The following is a 17,157-nucleotide window of genomic DNA, read 5'->3' on the forward strand; positions in this document are numbered from 1 at the left end:
GGTTTGGCACTCGAAACAGAAGGCTTTTTATCACAGGACAAGAAATCAGCCCTCAAAATCGTAACCGGCAGAAAATATTTTTTTGAAAAAATCCCTAAGCCCCGGGGTCACAATTTCAGCAAAAATCTGACTTTTGGCAATTCACTCAAAAATGGTGCCAAAAGCTTGAAAATGCTCCCCTGAAAGCTTTGGAGATGGAAACAGAAGTCTTTTTAATCACAGGACAAGAAATCAGCCCTCAAAAACTTAACCGGAAGAAAATATTTTTTTGAAAAAATCCCTAAGCCCCGGGGTCACAATTTCAGCAAAAATCTGACTTTTGGCAATTCACTCAAAAATGGTGCCAAAAGCTTGAAAATGCTCCCCTGAAAGCTTTGGCGATGGAAACAGAAGTCTTTTTATCACAAGACAAGAAATCAGCCCTCAAAAACTTAACCGGCAGAAAATATTTTTTTGAAAAAATCCCTAAGCCCCGGGGTCACAATTTCTGCAAAAATCTGACTTTTGGCAATTCACTCAAAAATGTTGCCAAAAGCCTGAAAATGCTCTCCTGAAAGGTTTGGCACTCGAAACAGAAGGCTTTTTATCACAGGACAAGAAATCAGCCCTCAAAAACTTAACCGGCAGAAAATATTTTTTTGAAAAAATCCCTAAGCCGCGGGGTCACAATTTCAGCAAAAATCTGACTTTTGGCAATTCACTCAAAAATGGTGCCAAAAGCTTGAAAATGCTCTCCTGAAAGGTTTGGCACTCGAAACAGAAGGCTTTTTATCACAGGACAAGAAATCAGCCCTCAAAATCGTAACCGGCAGAAAATATTTTTTTGAAAAAATCCCTAAGCCCCGGGGTCACAATTTCAGCAAAAATCTGACTTTTGGCAATTCACTCAAAAATGGTGCCAAAAGCTTGAAAATGCTCCCCTGAAAGCTTTGGAGATGGAAACAGAAGTCTTTTTAATCACAGGACAAGAAATCAGCCCTCAAAAACTTAACCGGAAGAAAATATTTTTTTGAAAAAATCCCTAAGCCCCGGGGTCACAATTTCAGCAAAAATCTGACTTTTGGCAATTCACTCAAAAATGGTGCCAAAAGCTTGAAAATGCTCCCCTGAAAGCTTTGGCGATGGAAACAGAAGTCTTTTTATCACAAGACAAGAAATCAGCCCTCAAAAACTTAACCGGCAGAAAATATTTTTTTGAAAAAATCCCTAAGCCCCGGGGTCACAATTTCTGCAAAAATCTGACTTTTGGCAATTCACTCAAAAATGTTGCCAAAAGCCTGAAAATGCTCTCCTGAAAGGTTTGGCACTCGAAACAGAAGGCTTTTTATCACAGGACAAGAAATCAGCCCTCAAAAACTTAACCGGCAGAAAATATTTTTTTGAAAAAATCCCTAAGCCGCGGGGTCACAATTTCAGCAAAAATCTGACTTTTGGCAATTCACTCAAAAATGGTGCCAAAAGCTTGAAAATGCTCTCCTGAAAGGTTTGGCACTCGAAACAGAAGGCTTTTTATCACAGGACAAGAAATCAGCCCTCAAAAACGTAACCGGCAGAAAATATTTTTTTGAAAAAATCCCTAAGCCCCGGGGTCACAATTTCAGCAAAAATCTGACTTTTGGCAATTCACTCAAAAATTGTGCCAAAAGGTTGAAAATGCTCTCCTGAAAGGTTTGGCACTCGAAACAAAGGGCTTTTTATCACAGGACAAGACATCAGCCCTCAAAAACTTAACCGGCAGAAAATATTTTTTTGAAAAAATCCCTAAGCCCCGGGGTCACAATTTCAGCAAAAATCTGACTTTTGGCAGTTCACTCAAACATGGTGCCAAAAGCCTGAAAATGCTCTCCTGAAAGGTTTGGCACTCGAAACAGAAGGCTTTTTATCACAGGACAAGAAATCAGCCCTCAAAAACTTAACCGGCAGAAAATATTTTTTTGAAAAAATCCCTAAGCCCCGGGGTCACAATTTCAGCAAAAATCTGACTTTTGGCAATTCACTCAAAAATGGTGCCAAAAGCTTGAAAATGCTCCCCTGAAAGCTTTGGCGATGGAAACAGAAGTCTTTTTATCACAGGACAAGAAATCAGCCCTCAACAACTTAACCGGCAGAAAATATTTTTTTGAAAAAATCCCTAAGCCCCGGGATCACAATTTCAGCAAAAATCTGACTTTTGGCAATTCACTCAAAAATGGTGCCAAAAGCTTGAAAATGCTCCCCTGAAAGCTTTGGCGATGGAAACAGAAGTCTTTTTATCACAGGACAAGAAATCAGCCCTCAACAACTTAACCAGCAGAAAATATTTTTTTGAAAAAATCCCTAAGCCCCGGGGTCACAATTTCATCAAAAATCTGACTTTTGGCAATTCACTCAAAAATGGTGCCAAAAGCTTGAAAATGCTCCCCTGAAAGCTTTGGCGATGGAAACAGAAGTCTTTTTATCACAGGACAAGAAATCAGCCCTCAACAACTTAACCGGCAGAAAATATTTTTTTGAAAAAATCCCTAAGCCCCGGGGTCACAATTTCAGCAAAAATCTGACTTTTGGCAATTCACTCAAAAATGGTGCCAAAAGCTTGAAAATGCTCCCCTGAAAGCTTTGGCGATGGAAACAGAAGTCTTTTTATCACAGGACAAGAAATCAGCACTCAACAACTTAACCGGCAGAAATTTTTTTTTTGAAAAAATCCCTAAGCCCCGGGGTCACAATTTCAGCAAAAATCTGACTTTTGGCAATTCACTCAAAAATGGTGCCAAAAGCTTGAAAATGCTCTCCTGAAAGGTTTGGCACTCGAAACAGAAGGCTTTTTATCACAGGACAAGAAATCAGCCCTCAAAAACGTAACCGGCAGAAAATATTTTTTTGAAAAAATCCCTAAGCCCCGGGGTCACAATTTCAGCACAAATCTGACTTTTGGCAATTCACTCAAAAATGGTGCCAAAAGCTTGAAAATGCTCTCCTGAAAGGTTTGGCACTCGAAACAGACGGCTTTTTATCACAGGACAAGAAATCAGCCCTCAAAAACTTAACCGGCAGAAAATATTTTTTTGAACAATTTCAGCAAAAATCTGACTTTTGGTAATTCACTCAAAAATGGTGCCAAAAGCCTGAAAATGCTCTCCTGAAAGGTTTGGCACTCGAAACAGAAGGCTTTTTATCACAGGACAAGAAATCAGCCCTCAACAACTTAACCGGCTGTCAGGGCTGCCGCCCAGTCCCAGCTCACATAGGACCAAGTCAGCCAGCGTTCAGTTTCAAAGAGTCTTTATTGGATTACAGGTTCCATTTCCAAACTGCAACGTGCAGCCCTACTTCTTCTAGGTCAGAACGACGAAGACCCGTCTGAGTCTCCGCCTCTAGCGCACCAGCTTAATACCCTAGCCTTGCTCCACCTCCTGCGCCTTTCCTTCCGTCTCTGGGTCCTCCTGCCCCCCTGGGTCTCTCCCTTCCTACTCTCTTCTGACGCGGACCCCCCTGACCCTCCCGCCTCCTTGCGGCGGGCTTTGGGACCCGGTTCACTCTCTGGGCTGCTGACTGCGCCAGCTTCCGTTACATTTGAACTTGGCGCGCGCGCCCAACTCTCCACTTTCCTCTTGATCGTTTCCTCGCTCCCCGAGGTGGGCGTGACTACTCCTGACTCATGCCCTCCCTCCTTCTGAAAGTCTCCGGAGCCCGATATCTAGTCCCCTTTCTCCCCGCTGCTCCCGGCTGGGAACGTGGGTCCCGATCTCCAACTGCTGCTTTCTGATCCCTCTCTGGACCCTTCTTCCTGGGGTGTCCCCCTGCTCTCCCCCCTTGCTCTGGCTGCTGACGCTCCCTTCTGGGAATCCTCGGACTCGCTAGACAGGCTCGGTGATCTCGGGTCGTCATCCCCACTCATCCTTCCTTCGTATTCCTCCCCCTCGCTCTCTGTCTCCTCCCTTCTCTGCGTCTCTGCTCCTGAACCCCTGACACCGGCAGAAAATATTTTTTTGAAAAAATCCCTAAGCCCCGGGGTCACAATTTCAGCAAAAAACTGACTTTTGGCAATTCACTCAAAAATGGTGCCAAAAGCTTGAAAATGCTCTCCTGAAAGGTTTGGCACTCGAAACAGAAGGCTTTTTATCACAGGACAAGAAATCAGCCCTCAAAAATGTAACCGGCAGAAAATATTTTTTTGAACAATTTCAGCAAAAATCTGACTTTTGGCAATTCACTCAAAAATGGTGCCAAAAGCCTGAAAATGCTCTCCTGAAAGGTTTGGCACTCGAAACAGAAGGCTTTTTATCACAGGACAAGAAATCAGCCCTCAAAAACTTAACCGGCAGAAAATATTTTTTTGAAAAAATCCCTAAGCCCCGGGGTCACAATTTCAGCAAAAATCTGACTTTTGGCAATTCACTCAAAAATGGTGCCAAAAGCTTGAAAATGCTCTCCTGAAAGGTTTGCACTCGAAACAGAAGGCTTTTTATCACAGGGCAAGAAATCAGCCCTCAAAAACTTAAGCGGCAGAAAATATTTTTTTGAAAAAATCCCTAAGCCCCGGGGTCACAATTTCAGCAAAAATCTGACTTTTGGCAATTCACTCAAAAATGGTGCCAAAAGCCTGAAAATGCACTCCTGAAAGGTTTGCACTCGAAACAGAAGGCTTTTTATCACAGGACAAGAAATCAGCCCTCAAAAACTTAACCGGCAGAAAATATTTTTTTGAAAAAATCCCTAAGCCCCGGGGTCACAATTTCAGCAAAAATCTGACTTTTGGCAATTCACTCAAAAATGGTGCCAAAAGCTTGAAAATGCTCCCCTGAAAGGTTTGGCACTCAAAACAGAACGCTTTTTATCACAGGACAAGAAATCAGCCCTCAAAAACTTAACCGGCAGAAAATATTTTTTTGAACAATTTCAGCAAAAATCTGACTTTTGGCAATTCACTCAAAAATGATGCCAAATGCCTGAAAATGCTCTCCTTAAAGGTTTGGCACTCGAAACAGAAGGCTTTTTATCACAGGACAAGAAATCAGCCCTCAAAAACTTAACCGGTAGAAAATATTTTTTTGAAAAAATCCCTAAGCCCCGGGGTCACAATTTCAGCAAAAATCTGACTTTTGGCAATTCACTCAAAAATGGTGCCAAAAGCTTGAAAATGCTCCCCTGAAAGCTTTGGCGATGGAAACAGAAGTCTTTTTATCACAGGACAAGAAATCAGCCCTCAACAACTTAACCGGCAGAAAATATTTTTTTGAAAAAATCCCTAAGCCCCGGGGTCACAATTTCAGCAAAAATCTGACTTTTGTCAATTCACTCAAAAATGGTGCCAAAAGCCTGAAAATGCTCTCCTGAAAGGTTTGGCACTCGAAACAGAAGTCTTTTTATCACAGGACAAGAAATCAGCCCTCAAAAACTTAACCGGCAGAAAATATTTTTTTGAACAATTTCAGCAAAAATCTGACTTTTGGCAATTCACTCAAAAATGGTGCCAAAAGCCTGAAAATGCTCTCCTGAAAGGTTTGGTACTCGAAACAGAAGGCTTTTTATCACAGGACAAGAAATCAGCCCTCAAAAACTTAACCGGCAGAAATATTTTTTTGAAAGAATCCCTAAGCCCCGGGGTCACAATTTCAGCAAAAATCTGACTTTTGGCAATTCACTCAAAAATGGTGCCAAAAGCCTGAAAATGCTCTCCTGAAAGGTTTGCACTCGAAACAGAAGGCTCTTTATCACAGGACAAGAAATCAGCCCTCAAAAACTTAACCGAAAGAAAATATTTTTTTGAACAATTTCAGCAAAAATCTGACTTTTGGCAATTCACTAAAAAATGGTGCCAAAAGCCTGAAAATGCTCTCCTGAACGGTTTGGCACTCGAAACAGAAGGCTTTTTATCACAGGACAAGAAATCAGCCCTCAAAAACTTAACCGGCAGAAAATATTTTTTTGAAAAAATCCCTAAGCCCCGGGGTCACAATTTCAGCAAAAATCTGACTTTTGGCAATTCACTCAAAAATGGTGCCAAAAGCCTGAAAATGCTCTCCTGAAAGGTTTGCACTCGAAACAGAAGGCTTTTTATCACAGGACAAGAAATCAGCCCTCAAAAACTTAACCGGCAGAAAATATTTTTTTGAACAATTTCAGCAAAAATCTGACTTTTGGCAATTCACTAAAAAATGGTGCCAAAAGCCTGAAAATGCTCTCCTGAACGGTTTGGCACTCGAAACAGAAGGCTTTTTATCACAGGACAAGAAATCAGCCCTCAAAAACGTAACCGGCAGAAAATATTTTTTTGAAAAAATCCCTAAGCCCTGGGGTCACAATTTCAGCAAAAATCTGACTTTTGGCAATTCACTCAAAAATGGTGCCAAAAGCTTGAAAATGCTCCCCTGAAAGCTTTGGCGATGGAAACAGAAGTGTTTTTATCACAGGACAAGAAATCAGCCCTCAACAACTTAACCGGCAGAAAATATTTTTTTGAAAAAATCCCTAAGCCCCGGGGTCACAATTTCAGCAAAAATCTGACTTTTGGCAATTCACTCAAAAATGGTGCCAAAAGCCTGAAAATGCTCTCCTGAAAGGTTTGGCACTCGAAACAGAAGGCTTTTTATCACAGGACAAGAAATCAGCCCTCAAAAACTTAACCGGCAGAATTTTTTTTTTTTGAAAAAATCCCTAAGCCCCGGGGTCACAATTTCAGCAAAAATCTGACTTTTGCCAATTCTCTCAAAAATGGTGCCAAAAGCTTGAAAATGCTCCCCTGAAAGCTTTGGCGATGGAAACAGAAGTCTTTTTAATCACAGGACAAGAAATCAGCCCTCAAAAACTTAACCGGCAGAAAATATTTTCTTGAAAAAATCCCTAAGCCCCGGGGTCACAATTTCAGCAAAAATCTGACTTTTGGCAATTCACTCAAAAATGGTGCCAAAAGCCTGAAAATGCTCTCCTGAAAGGTTTGGTACTCGAAACAGAAGGCTTTTTATCACAGGACAAGAAATCAGCCCTCAAAAACTTAACCGGCAGAAATATTTTTTTGAAAAAATCCCTAAGCCCCGGGGTCACAATTTCAGCAAAAATCTGACTTTTGGCAATTCACTCAAAAATGGTGCCAAAAGCCTGAAAATGCTCTCCTGAAAGGTTTGCACTCGAAACAGAAGGCTTTTTATCACAGGACAAGAAATCAGCCCTCAAAAACTTAACCGGCAGAAAATATTTTTTTGAACAATTTCAGCAAAAATCTGACTTTTGGCAATTCACTAAAAAATGGTGCCAAAAGCCTGAAAATGCTCTCCTGAACGGTTTGGCACTCGAAACAGAAGGCTTTTTATCACAGGACAAGAAATCAGCCCTCAAAAACTTAACCGGCAGAAAATATTTTTTTGAAAAAATCCCTAAGCCCCGGGGTCACAATTTCAGCAAAAATCTGACTTTTGGCAATTCACTCAAAAATGGTGCCAAAAGCTTGAAAATGCTCCCCTGAAAGCTTTGGCGATGGAAACAGAAGGCTTTTTATCACAGGACAAGAAATCAGCCCTCAAAAACTTAACCGGCAGAAAATATTTTTTTGAAAAAATCCCTAAGCCCCGGGGTCACAATTTCAGCAAAAATCTGACTTTTGGCAATTCACTCAAAAATGGTGCCAAAAGCTTGAAAATGCTCTCCTGAAAGCTTTGGCACTCGAAACAGAAGGCTTTTTATCACAGGACAAGAAATCAGCCCTCAAAAACGTAACCGGCAGAAAATATTTTTTTGAACAATTTCAGCAAAAATCTGACTTTTGGGAATTCACTCAAAAATGGTGCCAAAAGCCTGAAAATGCTCTCCTGAAAGGTTTGGCACTTGAAACAGAAGGCTTTTTATCACAGGACAAGAAATCAGCCCTCAAAAACTTAACCGGCAGAAAATATTTTTTTGAAAAAATCCCTAAGCCCCGGGGTCACAATTTCAGCAAAAATCTGACTTTTGGCAATTCACTCAAAAATGGTGCCAAAAGCTTGAAAATGCTCCCCTGAAAGGTTTGGCGATGGAAACAGAAGTCTTTTTATCACAGGACAAGAAATCAGCCCTCAACAACTTAACCGGCAGAAAATATTTTTTTTGAAAAAATCCCTAAGCCCCGGGGTCACAATTTCAGCAAAAATCTGACTTTTGGCAATTCACTCAAAAATGGTGCCAAAAGCCTGAAAATGCTCTCCAGAAAGGTTTGGCACTCGAAACAGAAGGCTTTTTATCACAGGACAAGAAATCAGCCCTCAAAAACTTAACCGGCAGAATTTTTTTTTTAAAAAAAATCCCTAAGCCCCGGGGTCACAATTTCAGCAAAAATCTGACTTTTGGCAATTCACTCAAAAATGGTGCCAAAAGCTTGAAAATGCTCCCCTGAAAGCTTTGGCGATGGAAACAGAAGTCTTTTTAATCACAGGACAAGAAATCAGCCCTCAAAAACTTAACCGGCAGAAAATATTTTCTTGAAAAAATCCCTAAGCCCCGGGGTCACAATTTCAGCAAAAATCTGACTTTTGGCAATTCACTCAAAAATGGTGCCAAAAGCCTGAAAATGCTCTCCTGAAAGGTTTGGTACTCGAAACAGAAGGCTTTTTATCACAGGACAAGAAATCAGCCCTCAAAAACTTAACCGGCAGAAACATTTTTTTGAAAAAATCCCTAAGCCCCGGGGTCACAATTTCAGCAAAAATCTGACTTTTGGCAATTCACTCAAAAATGGTGCCAAAAGCCTGAAAATGCTCTCCTGAAAGGTTTGCACTCGAAACAGAAGGCTTTTTATCACAGGACAAGAAATCAGCCCTCAAAAACTTAACCGGCAGAAAATATTTTTTTGAACAATTTCAGCAAAAATCTGACTTTTGGCAATTCACTAAAAAATGGTGCCAAAAGCCTGAAAATGCTCTCCTGAACGGTTTGGCACTCGAAACAGAAGGCTTTTTATCACAGGACAAGAAATCAGCCCTCTAAAACTTAACCGGCAGAAAATATTTTTTTGAACAATTTCAGCAAAAATCTGACTTTTGGCAATTCACTAAAAAATGGTGCCAAAAGCCTGAAAATGCTCTCCTGAACGGTTTGGCACTCGAAACAGAAGGCTTTTTATCACAGGACAAGAAATCAGCCCTCAAAAACTTAACCGGCAGAAAATATTTTTTTGAAAAAATCCCTAAGCCCCGGGGTCACAATTTCAGCAAAAATCTGACTTTTGGCAATTCACTCAAAAATGGTGCCAAAAGCTTGAAAATGCTCCCCTGAAAGCTTTGGCGATGGAAACAGAAGTCTTTTTATCACAGGACAAGAAATCAGCCCTCAAAAACTTAACCGGCGGAAAATATTTTTTTGAAAAAATCCCTAAGCCCCGGGGTCACAATTTCAGCAAAAATCTGACTTTTGGCAATTCACTCAAAAATGGTGCCAAAAGCTTGAAAATGCTCTCCTGAAAGCTTTGGCACTCGAAACAGAAGGCTTTTTATCACAGGACAAGAAATCAGCCCTCAAAAACGTAACCGGCAGAAAATATTTTTTTGAACAATTTCAGCAAAAATCTGACTTTTTGGAATTCACTCAAAAATGGTGCCAAAAGCCTGAAAATGCTCTCCTGAAAGGTTTGGCACTCGAAACAGAAGGCTTTTTATCACAGGACAAGAAATCAGCCCTCAAAAACTTAACCGGCAGAAAATATTTTTTTGAAAAAATCCCTAAGCCCCGGGGTCACAATTTCAGCAAAAATCTGACTTTTGGCAATTCACTCAAAAATGGTGCCAAAAGCTTGAAAATGCTCCCCTGAAAGGTTTGGCGATGGAAACAGAAGTCTTTTTATCACAGGACAAGAAATCAGCCCTCAACAACTTAACCGGCAGAAAATATTTTTTTGAAAAAATCCCTAAGCCCCGGGGTCACAATTTCAGCAAAAATCTGACTTTTGGCAAATCACTCAAAAATGGTGCCAAAAGCCTGAAAATGCTCTCCTGAAAGGTTTGGCACTCGAAACAGAAGGCTTTTTATCACAGGACAAGAAATCAGCCCTCAAAAACTTAACCGGCAGAATTTTTTTTTTGAAAAAATCCCTAAGCCCCGGGGTCACAATTTCAGCAAAAATCTGACTTTTGGCAATTCACTCAAAAATGGTGCCAAAAGCTTGAAAATGCTCCCCTGAAAGCTTTGGCGATGGAAACAGAAGTCTTTTTAATCACAGGACAAGAAATCAGCCCTCAAAAACTTAACCGGCAGAAAATATTTTTTTGAACAATTTCAGCAAAAATCTGACTTTTGGCAATTCACTCAAAAATGATGCCAAAAGCCTGAAAATGCTCTCCTGAAAGGTTTGGCACTCGAAACAGAAGGCTTTTTATCACAGGACAAGAAATCAGCCCTCAAAAACTTAACCGGCAGAAAATATTTTTTTGAAAAAATCCTTAAGCCCCGGGGTCACAATTTCAGCAAAAATCTGACTTTTGGCAATTCACTCAAAAATGGTGCCAAAAACTTGAAAATGCTCCCCTGAAAGGTTTGGCGATGGAAACAGAAGTCTTTTTATCACAGGACAAGAAATCAGCCCTCAACAACTTAACCGGCAGAAAATATTTTTTTGAAAAAATCCCTAAGCCCCGGGGTCACAATTTCAGCAAAAATCTGAATTTTGGCAATTCACTCAAAAATGGTGCCAAAAGCCTGAAAATGCTCTCCTGAAAGGTTTGGCACTCGAAACAGAAGGCTTTTTATCACAGGACAAGAAATCAGCCCTCAAAAACTTAACCGGCAGAATTTTTTTTTTTGAAAAAATCCCTAAGCCCCGGTGTCACAATTTCAGCAAAAATCTGACTTTTGGCACTTCACTCAAAAATGGTGCCAAAAGCTTGAAAATGCTCCCCTGAAAGCTTTGGCGATGGAAACAGAAGTCTTTTTAATCACAGGACAAGAAATCAGCCCTCAAAAACTTAACCGGCAGAAAATATTTTCTTGAAAAAATCCCTAAGCCCCGGGGTCACAATTTCAGCAAAAATCTGACTTTTGGCAATTCACTCAAAAATGGTGCCAAAAGCCTGAAAATGCTCTCCTGAAAGGTTTGGCACTCGAAACAGAAGGCTTTTTATCACAGGACAAGAAATCAGCCCTCAAAAACGTAACCGGCAGAAAATATTTTTTTGAACAATTTCAGCAAAAATCTGACTTTTGGCAATTCACTCAAAAATGATGCCAAAAGCCTGAAAATGCTCTCCTGAAAGGTTTGGCACTCGAAACAGAAGGCTTTTTATCACAGGACAAGAAATCAGCCCTCAAAAACTTAACCGGCAGAAAATATTTTTTTGAACAATTTCAGCAAAAATCTGACTTTTGGCAATTCACTCAAAAATGGTGCCAAAAGCCTGAAAATGCTCTCCTGAAAGGTTTGGCACTCGAAACAGAAGGCTTTTTATCACAGGACAAGAAATCAGCCCTCAAAAACTTAACCGGCAGAATTTTTTTTTTTGAAAAAATCCCTAAGCCCCGGGGTCACAATTTCAGCAAAAATCTGACTTTTGGCAATTCACTCAAAAATGGTGCCAAAAGATTGAAAATGCTCCCCTGAAAGCTTTGGCGATGGAAACAGAAGTCTTTTTAATCACCGGACAAGAAATCAGCCCTCAAAAACTTAACCGGCAGAAAATATTTTTTTGAAAAAATCCCTAAGCCCCGGGGTCACAATTTCAGCAAAAATCTGACTTTTGGCAATTCACTAAAAAATGGTGCCAAAAGCTTGAAAATGCTCTCCTGAAAGGTTTGGCACTCGAAACAGAAGGCTTTTTATCACAGGACAAGAAATCAGCCCTCAAAAACTTAACCGGCAGAAAATATTTTTTTGAACAATTTCAGCAAAAATCTGACTTTTGGCAATTCACTCAAAAATGATGCCAAAAGCCTGAAAATGCTCTCCTGAAAGGTTTGGCACTCGAAACAGAAGGCTTTTTATCACAGGACAAGAAATCAGCCCTCAAAAACTTAACCGGCAGAAAATATTTTTTTGAACAATTTCAGCAAAAATCTGACTTTTGGCAATTCACTCAAAAATGATGCCAAAAGCCTGAAAATGCTCTCCTGAAAGGTTTGGCACTCGAAACAGAAGGCTTTTTATCACAGGACAAGAAATCAGCCCTCAAAAACTTAACCGGCAGAAAATATTTTTTTGAAAAAATCCTTAAGCCCCGGGGTCACAATTTCAGCAAAAATCTGACTTTTGGCAATTCACTCAAAAATGGTGCCAAAAACTTGAAAATGCTCTCCTGAAAGGTTTGGTAGTCGAAACAGAAGTCTTTTTATCACAGGACAAGAAATCAGCCCTCAAAAACTTAACCGGCAGAAAATATTTTTTTGAAAAAATCCCTAAGCCCCGTGGTCACAATTTCAGCAAAAATCTGACTTTTGGCAATTCACTCAAAAATGGTGCCAAAAGCTTGAAAATGCTCTCCTGAAAGGTTTGGCACTCGAAACAGAAGGCTTTTTATCACAGGACAAGAAATCAGCCCTCAAAAACTTAACCGGCAGAAAATATTTTTTTGAACAATTTCAGCAAAAATCTGACTTTTGGCAATTCACTCAAAAATGGTGCCAAAAGCCTGAAAATGCTCTCCTGAAAGGTTTGGCACTCGAAACAGAAGGCTTTTTATCACAGGACAAGAAATCAGCCCTCAACAACTTAACCGGCTGTCAGGGCTGCCGCCCAGTCCCAGCTCACATAGGACCAAGTCAGCCAGCGTTCAGTTTCAAAGAGTCTTTATTGGATTACAGGTTCCATTTCCAAACTGCAACGTGCAGCCCTACTTCTTCTAGGTCAGAACGACGAAGACCCGTCTGAGTCTCCGCCTCTAGTGCACCAGCTTAATACCCTAGCCTTGCTCCACCTCCTGCGCCTTTCCTTCCGTCTCTGGGTCCTCCTGCCCCCCTGGGTCTCTCCCTTCCTACTCTCTTCTGACGCGGACCCCCCTGACCCTCCCGCCTCCTTGCGGCGGGCTTTGGGACCCGGTTCACTCTCTGGGCTGCTGACTGCGCCAGCTTCCGTTACATTTGAACTTGGCGCGTGCGCCCAACTCTCCACTTTCCTCTTGATCGTTTCCTCGCTCCCCGAGGTGGGCGTGACTACTCCTGACTCATGCCCTCCCTCCTTCTGAAAGTCTCCGGAGCCCGATATCTGGTCCCCTTTCTCCCCGCTGCTCCCGGCTGGGAACGTGGGTCCCGATCTCCAACTGCTGCTTTCTGATCCCTCTCTGGACCCTTCTTCCTGGGGTGTCCCCCTGCTCTCCCCCCTTGCTCTGGCTGCTGGCGCTCCCTTCTGGGAATCCTCGGACTCGCTAGACAGGCTCGGTGATCTCGGGTCGTCATCCCCACTCATCCTTCCTTCGTATTCCTCCCCCTCGCTCTCTGTCTCCTCCCTTCTCTGCGTCTCTGCTCCTGAACCCCTGACACCGGCAGAAAATATTTTTTTGAAAAAATCCCTAAGCCCCGGGGTCACAATTTCAGCAAAAAACTGACTTTTGGCAATTCACTCAAAAATGGTGCCAAAAGCTTGAAAATGCTCTCCTGAAAGCTTTGGCACTCGAAACAGAAGGCTTTTTATCACAGGACAAGAAATCAGCCCTCAAAAATGTAACCGGCAGAAAATATTTTTTTGAACAATTTCAGCAAAAATCTGACTTTTGGCAATTCACTCAAAAATGGTGCCAAAAGCCTGAAAATGCTCTCCTGAAAGGTTTGGTACTCGAAAGAGAAGGCTTTTTATCACAGAACAAGAAATCAGCCCTCAAAAACTTAACCGGCAGAAATATTTTTTTGAAAAAATCCCTAAGCCCCGGGGTCACAATTTCAGCAAAAATCTGACTTTTGGCAATTCACTCAAAAATGGTGCCAAAAGCTTGAAAATGCTCCCCTGAAAGCTTTGGTGATGGAAACAGAAGGCTTTTTATCACAGGGCAAGAAATCAGCCCTCAAAAACTTAACCGGCAGAAATTTTTTTTTTGAAAAAATCCCTAAGCCCCGGGGTCACAATTTCAGCAAAAATCTGACTTTTGGCAATTCACTCAAAAATGGTGCCAAAAGCCTGAAAATGCACTCCTGAAAGGTTTGTACTCGAAACAGAAGGCTTTTTATCACAGGACAAGAAATCAGCCCTCAAAAACTTAACCGGCAGAAAATATTTTTTTGAACAATTTCAGCAAAAATCTGACTTTTGGCAATTCACTCAAAAATGATGCCAAAAGCCTGAAAATGCTCTCCTGAAAGGTTTGGCACTCGAAACAGAAGGCTTTTCATCACAGGACAAGAAATCAGCCCTCAAAAACTTAACCGGCAGAAAATATTTTTTTGAAAAAATCCCTAAGCCCCGGGGTCACAATTTCAGCAAAAATCTGACTTTTGGCAATTCACTCAAAAATGGTGCCAAAAGCTTGAAAATGCTCCCCTGAAAGCTTTGGCGATGGAAACAGAAGTCTTTTTATCACAGGACAAGAAATCAGCCCTCAACAACTTAACCGGCAGAAAATAGTTTTTTGAAAAAATCCCTAAGCCCCGGGGTCACAATTTCAGCAAAAAACTGACTTTTGGCAATTCACTCAAAAATGGTGCCAAAAGCCTGAAAATGCTCTCCTGAAAGGTTTGGCACTCGAAACAGAAGGCTTTTTATCACAGGACAAGAAATCAGCCCTCAAAAACTTAACCGGCAGAATTTTTTTTTTTGAAAAAATCCCTAAGCCCCGGGGTCACAATTTCAGCAAAAAATCTGACTTTTGGCAATTCACTCAAAAATGGTGCCAAAAGCTTGAAAAGGCTCCCCTGAAAGCTTTGGTGATGGAAACAGAAGTCTTTTTATCACAGGACAAGAAATCAGCCCTCAAAAACTTAACCAGCAAAAAATATTTTTTTGAAAAAATCCCAAAGCCCCGGGGTCAAAATTTCAGCAAAAATCTGACTTTTGGCAATTCACTCAAAAATGGTGCCAAAAGCTTGAAAATGCTCTCCTGAAAGCTTTGGCACTCGAAACAGAAGGCTTTTTATCACAGAACAAGAAATCAGCCCTCAAAAACTTAACCAGCAGAAAATATTTTTTTGAAAAAATCCCTAAGCCCCGGGGTCACAATTTCAGCAAAAATCTGACTTTTGGCAATTCACTCAAAAATGGTGCCAAAAGCTTGAAAATGCTCTCCTGAAAGGTTTGGCACTCGAAACAGAAGGCTTTTTATCACAGGACAAGAAATCAGCCCTCAAAAACTTAACCGGCAGAAAATATTTTTTTGAACAATTTCAGCAAAAATCTGACTTTTGGCAATTCACTAAAAAATGGTGCCAAAAGCCTGAAAATGCTCTCCTGAAAGGTTTGGCACTCGAAACAGAAGGCTTTTTATCACAGGACAAGAAATCAGCCTTCAAAAACTTAACCGGCAGAAAATATTTTTTTGAAAAAATCCCTAAGCCCCGGGGTCACAATTTCAGCAAAAATCTGACTTTTGGCAATTCACTCAAAAATGGTGCCAAAAGCTTGAAAATGCTCTCCTGAAAGGTTTGGTACTCGAAACAGAAGTCTTTTTATCACAGGACAAGAAATCAGCCCTCAAAAACTTAACCGGCAGAAAATATTTTTTTGAAAAAATCCCTAAGCCCCGTGGTCACAATTTCAGCAAAAATCTGACTTTTGGCAATTCACTCAAAAATGGTGCCAAAAGCTTGAAAATGCTCTCCTGAAAGGTTTGGCACTCGAAACAGAAGGCTTTTTATCACAGGACAAGAAATTAGCCCTCAAAAACTTAACCGGCAGAAAATATTTTTTTGAACAATTTCAGCAAAAATCTGACTTTTGTCAATTCACTCAAAAATGGTGCCAAAAGCCTGAAAATGCTCTCCTGAAAGGTTTGGCACTCGAAACAGAAGGCTTTTTATCACAGGACAAGAAATCAGCCCTCAAAAACTTAACCGGCAGAAAATATTTTTTTGAACAATTTCAGCAAAAATCTGACTTTTGGCAATTCACTCAAAAATGGTGCCAAAAGCCCTAAAATGCTCTCCTGAAAGGTTTGGCACTCGAAACAGAAGGCTTTTTATCACAGGACAAGAAATCAGCCCTCAACAACTTAACCGGCTGTCAGGGCTGCCGCCCAGTCCCAGCTCACATAGGACCAAGTCAGCCAGCGTTCAGTTTCAAAGAGTCTTTATTGGATTACAGGTTCCATTTCCAAACTGCAACGTGCAGCCCTACTTCTTCTAGGTCAGAACGACGAAGACCCGTCTGAGTCTCCGCCTCTAGCGCACCAGCTTAATACCCTAGCCTTGCTCCACCTCCTGCGCCTTTCCTTCCGTCTCTGGGTCCTCCTGCCCCCCTGGGTCTCTCCCTTCCTACTCTCTTCTGACGCGGACCCCCCTGACCCTCCCGCCTCCTTGCGGCGGGCTTTGGGACCCGGTTCACTCTCTGGGCTGCTGACTGCGCCAGCTTCCGTTACATTTGAACTTGGCGCGCGCGCCCAACTCTCCACTTTCCTCTTGATCGTTTCCTCGCTCCCCGAGGTGGGCGTGACTACTCCTGACTCATGCCCTCCCTCCTTCTGAAAGTCTCCGGAGCCCGATATCTGGTCCCCTTTCTCCCCGCTGCTCCCGGCTGGGAACGTGGGTCCCGATCTCCAACTGCTGCTTTCTGATCCCTCTCTGGACCCTTCTTCCTGGGGTGTCCCCCTGCTCTCCCCCCTTGCTCTGGCTGCTGGCGCTCCCTTCTGGGAATCCTCGGACTCGCTAGACAGGCTCGGTGATCTCGGGTCGTCATCCCCACTCATCCTTCCTTCGTATTCCTCCCCCTCGCTCTCTGTCTCCTCCCTTCTCTGCGTCTCTGCTCCTGAACCCCTGACACCGGCAGAAAATATTTTTTTGAAAAAATCCCTAAGCCCCGGGGTCACAATTTCAGCAAAAAACTGACTTTTGGCAATTCACTCAAAAATGGTGCCAAAAGCTTGAAAATGCTCTCCTGAAAGCTTTGGCACTCGAAACAGAAGGCTTTTTATCACAGGACAAGAAATCAGCCCTCAAAAATGTAACCGGCAGAAAATATTTTTTTGAACAATTTCAGCAAAAATCTGACTTTTGGCAATTCACTCAAAAATGGTGCCAAAAGCCTGAAAATGCTCTCCTGAAAGGTTTGGTACTCGAAAGAGAAGGCTTTTTATCACAGAACAAGAAATC

This window comes from Podarcis liolepis (genome assembly GCF_965112155.1).
Source record: "Podarcis liolepis genome assembly, contig: HAP1_SCAFFOLD_8, whole genome shotgun sequence".
Taxonomy (NCBI): domain Eukaryota; kingdom Metazoa; phylum Chordata; class Lepidosauria; order Squamata; family Lacertidae; genus Podarcis; species Podarcis liolepis.